This window comes from Puma concolor, chromosome C2, assembly GCF_028749965.1.
Source record: "Puma concolor isolate L17-30 chromosome C2, mPumCon1.1.hap2, whole genome shotgun sequence".
NCBI classification, from domain to species: domain Eukaryota; kingdom Metazoa; phylum Chordata; class Mammalia; order Carnivora; family Felidae; genus Puma; species Puma concolor.
This window is the reverse complement of record NC_141675.1, coordinates 112,213,906-112,232,489: the sequence shown is the minus strand read 5'-3', so window position 1 is coordinate 112,232,489 and position 18,584 is coordinate 112,213,906. Positions and strand designations below refer to the sequence as shown.

At 39.3% G+C, this 18,584-nt stretch overlaps 2 protein-coding genes across 5 annotated transcripts in view; one reads left to right on the top strand and one right to left on the bottom strand.

Moving 5' to 3' along the window:
- CMSS1 (cms1 ribosomal small subunit homolog) overlaps window positions 1-18,584 on the top strand; it is a 382,595-nt gene that overhangs the window by 235,857 nt on the left and 128,154 nt on the right. The window contains exon 2 of one of the 4 annotated variants that reach the window (XM_086675635.1): window positions 3,245-3,370. The exons of the other annotated variants lie outside the window; for them this stretch is intronic. The gene's annotated coding sequence lies outside the window, so the exon portion shown is untranslated. The remainder of the gene's footprint in view (window positions 1-3,244; window positions 3,371-18,584) is intronic. 4 annotated transcript variants of the gene reach the window in all.
- FILIP1L (filamin A interacting protein 1 like) overlaps window positions 1-18,584 on the bottom strand; it is a 303,663-nt gene that overhangs the window by 229,935 nt on the left and 55,144 nt on the right. The gene's annotated exons all lie outside the window — the stretch shown is intronic.

The window sequence follows — 18,584 nt, the reverse complement described above, 5'->3', positions numbered from 1 at the left end:
AGATCTTGATCCTTCCCTAAAACATTGTCAGATCAATAAAAATACTAGACTTTGTCTTTAAAGTTATTATTAAATATTGAAGGATATGAAAAGGTCAAAAATAATGACACTGGAGGAAAAAATTAGTCACTGAATTATAAAGAGCCCCCAAAGCTCCTATACAAAGAGAATTATCTAATCACAGAACTTTGTACCATAAATGTCAAACTCAAAGTGAAGCTTCATTTTCTTGTATTCTAATGAGAAAATCAGTCACTAACAAATACAGTAACAATACTGGCTCCATGACCAGCCAATAATAGATACGTAAACTCTGTTGTCTAATGCTTTGTTTTTTAAGTTTATTTATTTGAGAGAAAGAGTGTGTGTGTGCACGAGAGAGCACAAGAAGGGCAGAGAGAGAGAATCCCAACCAGGCTTTGCACTCTCAGCGGGGCTCAAACTCACAAACTGTGAGATCATGACCTGTGAGATCATGAGCCAAAATTGAGTCGGACACTCAACCAACCAACCAAGCCACCCAGATGCCCCTGTTACCTAACGGCTTTATTAGCCAACCCCTTCTGACTAATCAAAGAAAGGTGATATTATGGGCCTGTATCACTAATACGCTAAGTGTATTTTACCTTAATTCTTTGAAAGATGGTACTCTTTATGTGGTTCAGACACTATTAACCAAAGTATGTAATTAATCGGAGCAATTCCAGCCATGTTGGAGGATACTGAATTTACTGAAGATTTTTGTTGTCTTTTATGGAGAACACGAAGGGAAAATGGAGAGCAGGTTGTTTTTTCTTTTGTCAAAAAGCTGATCACCCAGTTGTGATGACCATTTCATCCACACAAAGGAACAGAAACATGAGAAATAAACTTTTTAAAGTTCCTAATAATTGGGTGTTTCTTGTGAGAAGCTGGGACATTTCAGAAAAGAAATGGACGGAAGGAGAGGAACAAAGCCAGAGTTCCCAGACCTTAACAACTAGGGCAGATATAACAAGTCCACTTTTGTTATTGAAAAATGGGGTGTTCTGCCCTGTTTTAAAAGAAAACTTGACTGCCTGAACAGAACTATGGAGATAAGGTCCTAATGTAGTCTGTGCTAGTCCAAACCTGTGCTCACCTCCTCACCTCCACCAGAGTCAGTGACAGACCACCCAGCAGAGAATATTTTTCGAGTAGTGCTGATAGAGGCAAACATCCTAGGTGTCAGATGGAAAACACTCAATCCCCAGACTTCACACCTCAGACAGGCTTTTTTCCAGGCATTTCTAGTAGTCCATTCTTTACCCCATTCTGCATTATCTGTACTGCACCCTCAACACACACAATATACACACTTAGGAAGGAGAAGAGAGATGTATACAGGAAACCACATCCAGTAAGTTTTCTTTCTCCTTAGAAGATCATATTTTATCTTTTCAAAATCTCTCTGCCTTTGTTCTTTTCAACTATATTAAAAATTTGTTTCCTTGGTTTTTGGTTTTTAATTTTTAAATTATTTTTAAGTGTCCTCTACACCCAACCTGGGGCTCAAACTTAAAACCCTGGTATCAAGAGTCGCTCACTCCTATTTCCTTGGTCTTAAATCTCATTTTATTCAAGCTCATAGCAACTCCACAGTCTCTGAAGTCTTCTCTCTCTCAGCCACATCAGTTCTTTATTATGACTGCTTGTGCAAGCCAGTGGGTGTTTGTTATGTCACATAGGCTATGGGAGACAGGTTTTTCCCAATCCCACTCTACTCCCAAACCCCATTCCTTTCAACTATCTATTCATCCAGCCAACCATTTGAGTCACCAAGGGCTTTGAGACTTGGGAAATTTACATCCCTGAAACTGATTATGCTATGTTGAATTTATACAGAGCTCTTCTGCTTTGCAGGATTTTAAAAGAGAATGAATACTCTTGTTTACAAGACAGACAAGGTCTTTCACTGTATCAAGTTTATACCCTGGTTAGGATAGTCAAAGAAAAGCAAATATTTAAATAAGTATTTCACTCACAGTAAACATAAGAAGAAACACTGGGGGAATCTGAGTCAATGGAGCAGGGAAGACTATTTTGTGAAATAACGTATAAGCTGAGGTTCAAAGAATAGCCTAAAAAAGGAGAAATGTAAGAGCATCACAGGTTGAAGGGCAGCCAGTTTTAATACCCAAAGTCAGGAAAGAGCTTGATACAAAGAGGGGATGAGAAAAGCTGAGCTTAGACTGGAGCCCAATGACTGAAAGGAAAGTGGAAAAATTCAGAAGTAGAGGAGCCAAGATTAAGCAGGGCCTTGTAGGCACTGACAAGAATTCTGGCCTTTTCTAAGAGCAGTGAGTAGCCACTGAAACATTTGGGCAGGGAGGGGGGGAGGCGGGGGAGACATGATTTGAACATGATGTTTCTGCTTGAGTCACTTTGTTGTATCTCATCACAGAATCAATTAGAGGAGTGCAAGAAGGAAACCAGTGGGACTAATGCCATTTTCCAAGTGAGAAATGATCATAGTGGTCAGTGGAGAGAGAAGTGTATGGTTTCGAGACAGATTTGGAAGGTAGAATTTACAAGACTTGGTGGCTGCTTGGATTGGTGGCATTACAGGAGAGTGTCACTGATGATTCCCAGTTTTCTAACATGAGATGCTGTTTCCTGATGTGAAAACTTTTGGAGGAGTGCCTAGACTACGGGTGGGGTGGGATGGGGAGTAGGGATAGACCCCAAGTTTGATCTGGGATGGTTGTGATTCACCCAAGTGGAGATGTCACACAGGTATTTGTAAAAACAGATTTGGAGCTCAGAAGAGATATCTAGGCTGGAGATATAAATTGAGTAACACCTTATAAATAATATTTGAAGCCATGAGTATGGATAAGATAACCTAAGAAGAGGCATGTTTTCAGAGGAGAGCCCAGAGTGCCTCTCTGAGCCTCAGTTGTTTCATCTAAAACATGGAAGTAATGATCTCTCTGTACAAGAAGTTGAGACACATGCATACAGTTTATTAGCCCTATGTCCAGCTCATAGTCAGCAGTCAGTAGTATATGGTAATTGCTATTATTACTATGTCTGGTAAATTCTCACATCCTCATTCTCTTGAATGAGTTGGGACTAATTGACAGAGGGGAGAGTGGAGAAGAGTAAATAAAAGCATGAAGAAATGAACATGAATCTATAGTGGTATGTCTATAAACATTGAGATCAAAACATTAGCTTCTGTTGTGCCAGTGTTTTAATTTTTTTTCCAATTTTTATTTTCTAGGCAGCCCTCCTCTTGCAAACAAGTGCCTATAATTCTCCCCATGAAAAATCAGGGGTCTTCATTTTTCTTAAGTGAGACTTTTGTGCCCAAATGACTTGTGAAGCTACCATCAGGTTCATCATCTTGGCAGGTTTTCATCATTGTTGCTACAGTCACTGATGGATTTGTTAAGAAATATCTAAATGTTCTTTTGGTAACATTATTTTTAGGAAGGCGAAGCCTTTACATTTCCAGACAGCAGCTTGGTTGTGAATGTGAGGAGATCACAGAACTGTAACACATTGCACATGTTGACAAGGCTGTCTGGGCTCCTTGGCATTACTAATGATGATAATGATCCCGTTTGGTAGAGGCAGACCCTCCCTACAGCTGGTGTCCTTTCTGCGCAGGGATGAGGTCATTTGGTGGGGAGGGGAGAAATGGAGCTGAAGAGAATGAGAGAAGAGAAGGGGAAGAAACTGTCATGTCTGCATTCTTGGTGGAAAAATAGAAGCATATTTGCCACATGCTTGCTTAATTAATTTATTTTTTAAATACAGGGAATGGAGAGGCAAGGGGATAGTGAGGAACTGTAATATGGTGACAGCTTGGTTTCCTCCCAAAGCTGTACAGTTATCTGCATACACAGTAACTGGGTAATCAAATCTCCAAGACACTGATAACCCTATGAATTCTAATCTCTAGAAATTTTAAACTGCTCAGAGAAGGATATTCCAGCAATCTAAATCCCAGTAACTACTCTAGAGTTGTTTAAGAGCCCAATTCTAGACAGTCCACTCCTCCTTCTGCCTCAAATGTGTCTTAAAAAGAGAAATTCAGAATTATTGTTCCTTTGGCAATGTAGTTAAAGGCATCAGATCATTCTTCATCTAATTCTCAATGTTGTCACCAAAAGCAATTAAACAGCCTTTTTTTTACGTTACCAGTAGTAGTCAAACTGGTGCACCATGGGTTTATCTAGAACTTGTATACTTGTATGCATAAAAACTATATGTCCTTAGGGTTTGGGGTTGTTATAGTTGGTTGTTGTTGAGGGGAGGGCTTACCAAAGAGGGGTCACTTTGTCATTCCAAGGTAAGACCCTGGCTTAGCACACCCAGCCAGTCACAATCAGCCATTTGGCCATATCTGTGCAAGGTAAAGGAAATGAGCCAACTCTGATCAAATGGGAGAAATACTAAAGATGCTTTCAAGATGTTTTTGAACCCTTCAGAGGAAGGGCCATGTTTGATTAGCCTTTGTGTCCTCCGTGCCTCAGCCAGGCCTGACAGAAAGCGCTCCACAAGTGGTGAGTGTGTGAGTGAGCCAGTGTGCCCCATTACCCATGGTTGAAGACTTCTGCTGTTAGCAAGTACAAATGACCATGAGTAATTATGTGGAGGAAAAAATAATATTTTCTCCTAAATGCTGGAGAAAGAGGCTGAAAGCTAATAAATCTAATAGCTGCCTCTCAACAGTGCTCCTGACGTGAGTTTTCAAGATACAGCATAAAGAGTACTGGACTGAAGGTCTAAAACCTCACCCTTTGGCAGGCCACTAAAATTTCTTAACCTCTATTTCCTCATTGGTAAAGTGGATAATAACACTTTCTCTGCCTACCTCCTATGGTTATTTTCAGGACTAAAACCTATTATGGAAGAGAAACTAATAAGAACCATAGGAGGTAAGGTGTTGTTATTGGCTTCTTTTGAGAATACTATATCCTTAAACGTTTTTAGAAGAAAAAGGATTTTTAATTCTTTAAAGAAAAGGTCCTTCAAAAGCGTATGTATTGGTGCTATTGTTGTTAATTGCTGTCAATCCCTCTTTAAAGGCATATTTATTTAAAAAAATAATGACAGTCCTCCACTCCATTTCTGGAAAGTTTTTGCGACTTGTCTTCATATTTTGTGTGTTTAAAATCTGAAGTATGAGGTCTTCCTTGAAAAATACCATTATTATTAATAGCCTCTGAAGGCAGCAAGGCTTATGAAGTTACCGACTGCGTATGATTAAGTGGTCACAAATAAAACACTGGTATTACCACATGTAAATTCTTTCCCTGAAGTTGGTGCCTCTACAGTGATTCAACTATTGTTGTCTGTCATGGGACAATAGAATTGTCCTTGAAAGAGCACTGCATATGAAGTCCAGAAACAATGCCTTAGCTACTTTCTACTGTGGCCGTGATCAAACCATTTCACCTCCCTTAGCCTCTTCAGCTTTCTTAACTAAGCATTCAGTGGCTATCCATCAGGGCTTTACAGCTGTCTCCAGAAGGCATTTGAAAAGAGGGAAGGCATTCTTTGTTGTCAAAATGACAGGGTGGGCAAAAAATGATAGGGTGGAGGTATATTGCTAGCATTTAGTGGGCAAAGGTAGGTCTGCTAAATTTTCTACAGTGAGCAAAGCAGACTCATGAAAGGAAACATTGTCCCCCTGCATCATAAATATGCCCTCCTAAGAAACACTGGACTAGAGCTTTTGAGAGTAAAAGGAGACATAGTTAATAATACAGGATTGTCTCAGGCAAATTGGGATATATGGAGCTTCTAGCCACAATCCAGGTCAACTTTGGCTTGCATTGTTTTCCAACATTCTTGTCCATCTTCCTCTCAAATGACAAGATCCCAAGGTTTGCTGAACAGCCATTATGGAAGGAGACAGACAAGTCTGGACCACATACCTTCTTCCATGGTCTCTATTTTACCAGGAAAACTAGCAGCAGAGTTAAAGTTAGCTCACTTAGTCATCCAAGAAATTGGTTATGTTTTCGTTAGAGAGCCCCCTTCCCTCACCCTCAGAGCCTTGGGCTCTGCCACCACTCAAGTGTGGCAGCTGCCTGAAACATTTGTTTGGGGTGGGTGGGGGAAGAGGAAGAAGGGAGAGTGGAGCCAGCTCTTCCCTGCAGCTGTAGTTAACCAAAGCAAGCTGCCTACACAGACAGCTCACTCCACTTCAGGGGCCACCCTGAAGCCATATCTGTGGGCGCAAAGTTATTGTGACACATCCCACCATGGGGTGTGAAGGGAGAAACTGCTCATGGCAACGGAGGTACCAGATGATTCTTACACTACTTTTTGCACCTCCATCTAAAGAGGGAAAACAAAACCAGTTCAGGAATTTTTTCTACTCTGTTGACACCTCAGCTAAAGAAAATAGTCAAGTCCAGGTGGGTTTTATGTTACTCAGCTCCTGTACATGGACAAAGACTGGGATTCCAGCATTCCTGTTGAGCCCCAGGGTTTTCTCCTAGTTAAATTTACTTTCAACTTCTTAAATTGTATTTTACTCTTTAGAGAAAATCTGTTGTGCAGAATTGTATAAGGCTTGACATGATGGTCTAAACTAATTGCTTAAATATGGACTTGGACAATTGTTGAAAAGTACTTTTGTTTGTGTCATGGAATGAAAGTTACCACATACACAATAGTCTATTTTCAAACCTAAATGAATTATGTCTTAAAGGGAATAAAAGAGTGTAGCAAAACAAAACAAAACAAAACAAAACAAAACAAAAAAAAAACATGAATTTTTTAGGCCAAAATGTCTAAATTCAACTGGAAAGAACTATAGAAATTTGCCTGACACTGACAGGCAGTTCTCTTTTCTCTTTCCTCTTTCTATTTCTTTTCCCTTCTCAACCTAGCATTTGAAGTTAAGCCTTTGGGAATATGTGTCTTCTCTACATTATAGCCAAGTGGCAAGTGTGAGCCATGGCAGCACACAAATGTCTAGATTCATATAGTACTACTTCAGAGGAGTATCATCTCTTTTGAGGGACAGACAGACCTGATAAAGATCAGAGGTTAGGTCTTCACTTTTCTAACTTTCCCATGAAACCTTAGGGTTTTCCAGAACTTGCCAAAGGTGGAAGAGTCAGTTTGGGGAGGACTTTTTAAAAAAATAACTCAGTGTTGTAGGTTAATAAGGTACTATAGTGTTATGTTTTTAAGAAAGTTTCTTCTTTTTACTTATTAATCTATATGTACCTCACTTCCAAATAACATGTAATACAGAAGAATAAAGTAATTAATTGACAGAATTGGAGTAATTGGAATATAAAGCCAGAGATAGGAGCGGGAAACAGAAATATATACTCTCTAGTCTTTTATAGTTATAGAAGTAAACCACAAATTTAGCTCCAAACTTTCTAGTGGCCTAAATTAAAAGGGACATGCTCTTAACCACCCAGACTGGCATCATGAGCAGTGTTCAGGGGCAAATGGTTTTTTATTTGTTTATCCATTTACCAACATTTATTTCTTGAGCACCTTCTAATATATCTGGGAGCTTATATTGACAGAGACCTTGGGCAATACCAGAGAAAGGATTAGATCTGAAGTGCTCTGTATGAAAATGTAGAATCTCTTAAAATTGATTTTAACCATGTTTTAATGATAAAATGGAATGTTTATCTGTCTATGAGCAAATCCAAATTACATCAGACACATTTTCATGATTTTCTTTTTTAGAGAAGTCTCTGTAAAATACCCCAGGTCTCACTAAATTATCACCTGTGACCTTGGAACGTGACTGTGTGAGTACATTTTTCTTAAAGCACAAAAGTAGCTCCCTGTGGATGGTGTCTTCAGAGTCAGAATTTGGTCCAGAAGCAGTTCTGGAATGCACTGGACAAAACTCATTGTTTTCAAATATCTTAGGCAGGCAGATCCCTTCTTGCAAATTATCTTATGCCCACCTTCAAAATAGAAAACACGTGTAAGTGATATTTTGTTAGTGTAAATTTACTTTTAAATTGTCATATATTTACTTACTATCAAGATAGTCATTGAGACCAATGAAACCCTTTCCATAAATCATAAATTTGAATGGATGAAACTGTTTTCTGTTGACCACAGCATCTTTTTTTTTTTTTCACATTCTGTTTTGTTGCAGTTTTTAAAATTCATTTTGAGGGGCACCTGGGTGGCTCAGTCGGTTGAGCGACCGACTTCGGCTCAGGTCATGATCTCACGGTTTGTGAGTTCAAGCCCTGTGTCAGGCTCTGTGCTGACAGCTCAGAGCCTGGAACCTGCTTCCGATTCTGTGTCTCCCTCTCTCTCTCTGCCCCTCCCCCACTCATGCTCTGTCTCTCTCTGTCTCAGAAATAAATAAACATTAAAAAAAAATTTTTTTAAATACAAATAAAAATTGGGGCGCCTGGGTGGCGCAGTCGGTTAAGCGTCCGACTTCAGCCAGGTCACGATCTCGCGGTCTGTGAGTTCGAGCCCCGCGTCAGGCTCTGGGCTGATGGCTCAGAGCCTGGAGCCTGTTTCCGATTATGAGTCTCCCTCTCTCTCTGCCCCTCCCCTGTTCATGCTCTGTCTCTCTCTCTGTCCCAAAAATAAATAAACGTTGAAAAAATAAATAAATAAATAAATAAATAAATAAATAAATAAATACAAATAAAAATAAAAAAATAAAATTCATTTTGATACTTCAGTATATGCTATGCAATTAGACTAATCCAGAATCTTAAAAAAAAGTCATAAATGATTTTATTTCAAAATTGAATAACAAATTAAAACTAATTGCTCACATTGCTCAAACATACATTGTACATTTTATGTATTACAAATGTATACTTTAATATATTTCATTATCATAGATTTATAAATTTATATTTTATGTTAAATCATATATTTGTAACATGAAATATATTATAAAGTACTTTACATATTTGTATATAAATAAATATTAGAAATGTATAATAAATATAAAATGTCACACAAGAGGTAAACACAACTTACCAATATACCTTTAAATTATAATATTATCATGACCTATGTGTTATGATAATTTTTTTGTGACATTATTTAGGCAACCAATGACCATAACTTGTGGTCTGAGAGTCCAGCTCGTACAGAGCTGACTGGGACCCAATGATATACGCTTACAATGAGCGGATGTTGTCGAATCTTTTCTTGATGTGTAATTGACTATGGCACACATGTGCTGTAGTAATGTACTTCTTTGCAGTTTTATGTGAGCAGGCATCCACATTCCAGAAATCAACCAGAGATTGATACGGAACAATACCCTTCCTAATGAATGGCGCATTTAAGACATTCATTTATGTGCCCCAGAATTGCAGGAGGAGCTTTTGGTCCAAGGTCTAGGTAGATGGTGGTGGTAATGGTGGCTGGTGGTGATGTGTGGCTATGTGTATGTATCCTACTAAAACTCAGTGCATCCAGTTGATAGATGGGCCTTATGGCATCATTTGTGTTACTGTCACTTTGTTAACTGAACCTCTAAGTGAGACTAATAAAGCCTCTCCCTCTCTCTGGTCTTAAATTAGAAATTCCAGGCTACTATAGAAAAAGGTAATCTAAGACATGAAGACAAAACCAAAAGAAAAAGTGTTAACACTGAAGACCCATGGATAAATTAATGCTGTGTTTCTTTCTACAACCAAAATAAAAAATAATTATATTTAAAAATTTTACAAAAGCAAAAATTAAGACTTTCCCTTCCAACAATAATATAAACTTGTTTTTGAGTTTATATTATATAAGGAAAACTTTCTGTATTTGGAAGAGCACAAAATTATAAATAAATTAATATTTAATCTTGTTCTTTACATTTATAAAGAACTTAAAATGCCTTGTATTTATTTTCTATGGCTTGGTTTTTTCACAGAAAGGAAACTAGGTTGGGCAAGAATAAGATGCCTGGAATTTTTAAAATCTGCAATGGGTAATTTCCTGTAAGTGAAATTAAATTCAGTTCAACTCTGGGATAAATGCTATGTGTAACACCGCTGGAGTTGGAGTTCTCCTGCTCTCCATTTGGTTACCAGTCATTATTCCTCATTTCTATTCTCTTCAGAAATGAGGGTTTTCATGCTCCGTTGACCATATGCTTCCTGTGCCTTTATCTCTTATACCCTACATATTGCTCCAATTTGGGCCATAATTGTAAGTCATTGTGTAATTCACCATAGCAAGACTTCCATCCCAGACAGAAGTGGCTTGAAAAGACATAGTTTCCTAGGGCTGCTATAACAAATTACCACAAATTGAATGGCTTATAACAGCAGAATTTATTCTCTCACAGTTCTGGAGGCTAGAAGGCTGAAATCAAGGTGCCAGCAGGGCCTTGTTCTCTCCAAAGGTTCTGGAAGAATCCTTCCTTGCCTCTTGTAATGTCTGTTGGTTGTCAGCAGCCCTTGGGTGGTAGTGGTGGTAGTAGTAACTCCAAAATCTGCCTCTATCTTCGCATGGTTGTCTTCTTTCAGTGTGTCAGTGTCCAAATTCTCTCTTCTTATAAGGACACAAATCATTGGTTAGGGCCCACCCTTATCCACTAGGACCTCATCTTAACTTGTTTACATCTACAAAGGCCGTATTTCCAAATAAAGTCACATTCACGGGTTCCCAGTAAACACTAATGGGGGGAGGGGGGTGGGAGACACACACCTGATATAGGTAGTAAGAATCTTGTTAAATTCTCTCACCTCCCTGAGCATTTAGCGGTCTTCACTTTAGCACTTTTACTTGTCTAGTCTCAAACAAAGCATCCTTGAACTTTCCATCCACTTTCCATCCATTGTCTCTTACCTGGAAATCCATCCAAAGCCACAGAAACCCTAACTGATCAATTCTTTGGTCACTGCCATATAGCATATGCTGAGCTGTATCATTTTATAAAATTGCCCCTCAGGGCCCAGTTTTGTTCTCCAGTATTCATATGCAACTTCCTACTAAAATCAAAGTAAATTACATGCAAGTGTTTTCAAGCATGGACTCTGGCCCACACTTCTTCCCAAATTCTATACTTTCTGCTTTGTACATTTGGACATTAGACTTATTTAAACTTATGTAATATTCTCCCCAAGGCGTGAACTGTGAAGAGCTGCATTATCCTAGCTTCTTTTACCACTTCAGTTTCCCTATTATGCTAAAGGCTGGCCAAAGGTCAAATATTTGCATGTTTTCAAGATAGCATATAGTGTTTAAATCCCCCTCCATAACCAAAGTTGCAATTATACTAAAGAGGGGGCCCAGGGCAAAGGTCACCAACTAGCTCAGACACAACATACCTTCCCAGATATGTTTTCTTTCACCTGCATGGTGGAGTTTTAAAGAAATTTAATTCATTGCAAACGAGAGCAGGTATCACAAAGAAATCCAGGTATCTGGTTTTTCTTGAAAACTCAGAAGATCTGGCAAATTGGGGTTCACATTTCGGCAGCTATCCCTTCAGACAGATTGTGGGCTCTCACCTGCACTGTGGGCCAATCTAGATTAAACCATTTCATTCATTTATGTTACCTGTCTGGCTGTTGGTGGCGTTTGAGCTTATCCACCCCTGGCCCAAGACTTAGGAATTCAACCTCAATTTTCTTCCTAATGTGGCTCAAATAAACTATATTGAACACACTGGGGCAAAGGAGAGCACATCATTGGTTTCCCTTCCTCCTGGTTTATACTGTCTTTTGGCAGATTTCCACCAACACCCCCCAGCTCAGGGATGAGATGCACACCTTCAGTCACAGTGCATCTGGACTCGAGAGCCTTTCCTCCCTTTTTCTGTCACTATCTCAGGTGTTACAGTTGAGTTCAAATGCAAGAATTGAAATTTTCAAACATGGAAGGTAATTTCAAACTCAATCTCAAGTTACTCTGTTGAGGTTGGATTTCATTAATCACAGCACATGCCCTTCCTGAAACTTTTAAATGTGCTTTGCTAGCCTGTGGAACCTCTTTTGGCCCTTTGACATATCCTTTCTGCTTCCACATTCCACCATTTACCTCTTGGCCCACACTATTTTGACTTCAGATTAGAATCATTTTTCTGGAAGTCTCATGTCTAGACTCTTACCAGTGTCTTCCCTGTAGACACTGGTCTTGCCCTATAGAACATCTCTGGGCAACCCTTATCCTGGGCTTAGGGTCTCCCAATTCTCCCTGTCCTGTTCTCATCACATCAGTGATGTGTTTCTTACACTCATAGTGTTTCCTGAGAGGGCTGTCACCTCAAGCACTGACTTTGGGATCCTGAACAGTGCCTCTCTAGCTTTTCTTGGAATCATTAGTATCACTAAAAACCCTCTTATTTTTTCATTATCCCCAATGCCATTGGCACACCCAATTAATTCATCCCATGGAGTATTATATTCACTGTATGACTGATGTTGCTACATGGTCCTTTTCAGAATTCGCAGGACATATTATCATGTTAGAACATTCCCCATGTGATGGTAGGAAAACCCTAATTTGTGTTTCCTTGAATATTTATAAATCCTAAAAGCCCCATCTTTACCTTTATTTTAAAGCTTCATGGGATTTATGATTATAAAAGTAACATGTTCATTGTAGAGAATGTAGAAAATACACAAAGATAGTAAGATAAAAATAAAAATTACCTATAACTATACCATGTAGAGACAACTACTGTTAACATCTTGCTATGTTCATTTTCACATTTACATTTTAATCTCTCCCTGTCCCAACTCTTCAGTTCTCAAACACTCTTGAGAGAAGGGTAATTTTTGTGACTATCCCAAAAATTTAGAAAAGAGTTCTATAACCCAAGGAAATTCTAGTCTTAACATTTCATAATGTTCTCAATATTGTACACATTCCTGCTTGTTTTATGTTAAATTATTTAGCCTTCTACAATATGATAAACATTGGATTTTTTTTTTTATCATTACCCCCAAGGAATCCAAAGATTATCTCTATAATCCTCTCATTTTTCTGATATGATAGATTGTATCATGGGCAACCCATGTGTACAGAGCCCTGGCTTAGGCTTTTCTTATGGACTGAATTGTGTACCTTGTCACCCCAAATTCATATGTTGAAACCCTCCGTCTCCTCCCAATGTGATAGTATTAGGAGGTGGAGCCGGTAGGAGGTAATTAGGATTAAATGAAGTCATGAAGATGGAGTCCTCATGAATGGGATTAGTGCCTTATAAAAATCATAAGAGAGATTGCTTCCTCTCTTGGCTCTCCACTATGTGAGGATAGAGAAGTCAGCAGTCTGCATTTGGAAGAGGGCCGTCACCAGAACCTGACCATGCTGACACCCTGATCTTGGACTTTCAGCCTCCAGAACTGTGACAAATTTCTGTTCTTTGTAAGCCTCTCCGTCTGTGGTAGTCTATTATAGCAGCCCAAACTAAGACAGCATTCAAGGAAGAAGATCCTGACCGATCCAGTTGTGAATATAAGACACAGATAAAAGAAGGTTCATGCTTACCCAAAGTCATGAGTGTCAACTATGACAGACCAAGATCTTAAGCTAGGGCTTGAAAGGGAGGAAAAGATAGGCAACAAAGAAGAAAGCTATTTAGGTATATTTTACAATGGAAAAGTGTTAGGGTACCAAGAATTATTGCTGACTGAGAATGTAGCAAGACCCTGGCTGGAAACCAAGTCTGACTCTCAGCTCTGGGATTTCCTCACAACATTTTCAGCTGATGAACTGACAAACCTCCGATACATCATTCCATAAATATTGTTAAATACTCTAGACCTAACATTTACCTTTTAAAATTTTTATGAGAGGCTTTTTAGAAACTTTTATTTAATAACCTAGAAATATCTATATTAAACCAAGGTAAATCAATATTAAAATAAATTAATTGCAGTTATTGAATGCTTACTAGCTGATGATGCAAAAAATAAGGAAAGTTCATAACATACTCTAGTTGAGCTAAATAAAGATACCATTCCAACATTTTAACATCTAGGTGAGAAGTGCTTTTAGCACTTGCTGGCTTATGTGCTAGCGATTAACAATGGTGTTATAATGTAATTAACACAGTTAATGTTGAGTGTATAGGCAGTTGTAAACAAATCTCATTTGTCTCATTCCACTGGACATCTGTACAATCAGGTGACAGCACCAGACCATTACAAAAAATGAACAGGTGATATGCCCATAACTTTGTAGTAGCTCTGTAAGAAGAAGTGATGATTGGATTTCTCAGGGTGGCAGATTGTAATGGAAAGCTCTGGACCTGGAGCCAGGAAGACTGGTGCTGGCAGAGCCAACATTTAGCTGTTATAATTTTTACATATCATATGCTTTCTTTACTTCTCCATTAAACTAGATAAACTCTGAAGACTCCTGAAGTTCTAATATTCTGCAATTTTGCATTCTCCAAGTGTGTCTGATTGTTCTACAGGAAACCAAGAATGCAGTGAGATATTACTTTAAGGAAAGATGACGTGATCTCTAGTACTGAGCTTCTTGTCCAGCCTTAGGCATGTCAGTTTCAGATACTCATTACATCATCAGGGAAAAGGGCCAATAAAAGCCTAGACTTCTCAGGCTGTAGAATCTGCTTATAAATTGGAATGGACAGAGTAGCTGCGGTTTTTCCAAACTCATGTTCTTGGGTATTACTAAAATGCATTTTATGTGCTGCATCTTGTTAAAGTTTTCGTGATGTGTCCCTGTAAAAGTCTGCTGGCCTTCTGCAAGCAGGGAACATGCCTTTGGTTATCTGTTACCAGTTAGCTCAGTTGGTTAAAATCCAAGGCTGTGGGATCAGTCTCCATATGGGACAGTTGGCTTCATGCAGAGCAGCCCCCGCTCACCCAACTGGTTCAGAAATGCGTGCATTTGACCACAGAGGACAGAGGTGTGGGTATGGCTGGCTCAGCATAACCTATTCCTCCTACTGGAAAATCACTCAGAGCCCATGTTCTTCTGGCAAAGGTCACTGACGTCAACCTTGTTTAGAATTACCAACTATGAGCACACTGCCAAGCCAATTTATGTATTCCTTGAAGATCCTGATGACCTTTCACCCAAATGACCATATAAATCTTTCTACATTTTGAAAGACTCCGATGAAAATAGCATGTTATTGAAGGCTCTCTGACAGGTGCTATGCTAAGTATCTCACACAATCTCTCACTCACACCTCAGAGTAATCCCATGCAATATGTACTATTTTTATTCTTCTTTTGCTGGTGAGGAAAACATGGCTGGAAGAAGTTATCTGTCCCAAATCCACTGACTGGCAAAGCCAAGGCTCCAGTCTAAGTGTGTCTGACCCCAGAGCCTATGCTCTGACCCACTCTCCTCTACTCCCTCTCTCACCAAACTGCACAGTTTGGGATTTTAGAAGCTGTGATAAGCTCCTAACTATGGAATGAAACTTGCTACAACACATGCTGATAAGGCATATGGGTTTTAAGTTGTAATTTCTTGAAATGAAAAATGAGGTCACCTCTTTTCTCAGAGGAAACCTAACAAACAGTCAAGTGAGGCAGATGTCTATTCTTGGATGCTTCTGCAAGTTTCCCGTTTGTAACCTCCTTTTTGCCCCAGCAGCTTGAGATACATCCTAAATCTAAAGCTTTGCTCAGCTTTAGTTCCTCAAACTTCTAGTTCAAATACAAACTCTCATAGTGGACAAATTGAAAGTCTCTCCACTTCTTTTCTTCTCTGAATCCCCCAGCAACTCACCATCAACTTAGTTCACTTTATATCCTCAAACCCAGAGGCATCAACAGATCAGTCAGACCAATTTTTCCTGATCTGCTCAGCAGTAAAACCGCAGAGGCATTTCAGTAGAAGGGGGAAACCATAAAACCTCCCTCATTAGAACACTGAGTTAAGCTTGATTTGTCCCCTGGAGCGACAGTTTCATCTGTGAAGTTTAACCTAAAGTTTAATCATTGAGCAATGTGTTTAGTATTCTGGAACTCTGTTCTTCCTGACCTTGTGAACTTCATCCACACTTGAGCGGAAAGGGGAAGCTTGGATGCATGCAGAAGACATTTGGTACAAGTACAGGAAAAAGCTCTTGATAATATGCAGCTCTTACTGTGTATTTCTTTTCAGACTTTGTAGATGGACATTAAATGAAGACTGCCTTTAGGGTAATTTCTCTTTTCCCTAATCAGCAGTACAAAGTTAAGGCTCAAAAATTCATGGTTTTCCTTTAAAAAAGTCATACTGACTCATTTCACTATTGACACAGTACAGTATACTCAGAGTTGACGAGCCTCCAGATAATCTAAGTTGTTTCTGTTGTCCACCTTCTGGGAAGCCATCATTTTAAAAACAAAATACCTCTTATAAGTTTCTAAAAGAGCTTTATAAAGCACTGCCATTTAACACTATTAAAGAACAAGATCTTCCATTTCATTCTTTTTGAGGTATTGAAAAACCCTTCGCTCACGTGTCTTTACCCTCACCTTCTTTTATCCTCATCTCCCTAATCCATCACTATCATCTGCTTTTTCACTTGTGGCCTTTCTTCCTTCTATTCAAGAAGTATTTTTCAGCACCTGTTACGTAAATTGCACTGTGTAGGCACCCAGGAAGTGAGGAGGTGAAGACAAAGGCCTTGTCCTCCAAGGACTTAAGGTGTGGTTCTGAGGCTGCATGTTTGAACAGTTGGGGGAGACAGAGAGGTGTGCAAGGGAGTGGGAAGAGGCCAGGTCCAGGACAGAGAGGTGATTGGGACCATGCCAGAGCAGAAGGGACACAGCACTTCTGAAGGGATCAGTCATTATGCAGCCCCAGCTTATTGAAACCATCCTGGAATGCTGACCCAGAAGTCAGAGCTTCCAGTTTGTCAAGAGAAGTCAGAAATCCAGATTTTTATTATGTGCCATCTCCAGATTTTTTTTTTTTTTTATGCTGGCAACTAATTCAAATTCTTCAAAAACATTGTGTAGGCCAAACAAAACATGTATCTGGGCTGATTTCAACCCATGGTCCTCCAATTTAGGGAGTTCTGGTCTGGTTAGTGAGGTAAATCACACATGTATGAAATCATTAATTTAAAATGCAGCCCATATGGCTAAGAATCATAATGAGTGACACAGACCATTCCTGCTAGAGTTCAGAGAAAGGAAAAGGAGGACTGGGGAGATGGGAGGATGATGGGCACCAGGTGCTCCAGCCCCAGCTGTGCTGGACATGTTGAGGGGCAGTGAGGAAGCTGGAGGGTATGTGTTAGGAATTTGGTTGACCCACTGAGGTCAGGTGGTAGACGACCTCCAAGTCCAGACTGCAGAGGCTGGACTTTACCTTCTGTGTCATGGGGAACCACTGAGGATTGGCTAATCTGCAATTTTAGAAAGTAAAATAAAATCTGTTGGTGGGTAAAGGGGCAAAGTAGCATGCAAGGAGAAACCATCAGGAGACTCTTCCCACAGTGTTTTCCTCTGACTCTTACACCCCTCTACAGCATATCCCAAAACTTTCCACCTAGGCACTTCTAAGAAAGAAGCCTCCCTGTAGCAGGGTAGCTTTGAAGTATGCCAGTGCCCTAAACCAGAACAGTAAAATGAAATCAGACCAAGTTAGAGTGCCACCCCTGACCCAAGGGGGGGAAAAAAACCTTAGCTGCCACCTCTCATTGAGTGAAAACCACTTTTTAAAAAAGAAATAAAGTATCTCTTTGAGCCATACAGACCTATATAATAAACAAGATCTATCTAGGAGAAGCCACAGATCTATGTAGCTCTAAAATGGGGATGCGAAGGTGCAGAACTACATTCTCATTAGGTACATGAGTTATTCAGCAGGAGCTCAGCAGTACCCAGAGTCAGAAACCACATACACACTTTGCCCTAACATTTATTAGCAAAGTTTTCTGAAGGAGCCAATAGATGTGCATAGAGAAAGTGGCCTTTCTTTTCAATCAAAGCAGAAGGACACTATTAGAAAAAAAGAAAGGACACAAAATATTAGGTATTATATAATATATAGCAATCTTCCAGATACACCTAAAAGTACCAAAAATGAGTCATCCCTAAGACCCAGTTGAGTGTGTTTGTGAGATGATGGACTCACCTTGTTACCTGGGCCCCACCTCTGGACAGTGGGAGTTGGTTAGTTTAAGGTGGGGCCAAACACATGGACTTTTGAAAATCTTCACACGTGGTTCAGGACCCTACCATGATTGTGCTTAAAGACAATATTTGGCTGATACAGGCAATTGTTAGTTATTCCAGATCTAATTATGCAGGGTATTAATTTTCTAGGCCCTTGTTTTACTTATTCTTCTCTTTCTACTTACATTTTCATCATTTTATTTCTAATCAGTACTCTACCAGAGAACGAGAAGAGAAAGAGAAAAAAGCCAGAGCTGGTTTTTTAAAAATCATTTTAACCTCATAATAAAAGCAGTAATCATAATTACAATACAAGTCACAACAGCTAACATTTCTTAAACATTTATTACATTCCAGGCACTGCCTAAAGGTCTTACACATATTAATTCCTTTAGTCCTCACCAACTGTATAAGGTACATGCCATTATCTTTCTGATTTTGAGCTGTTAAAACTAAACCACAGAAATATTATTATATTTACCTAATGTCCCACAATTTAGAAGGATCAGAGGCAGTATTTGAACTCAAGAAGACTAACTC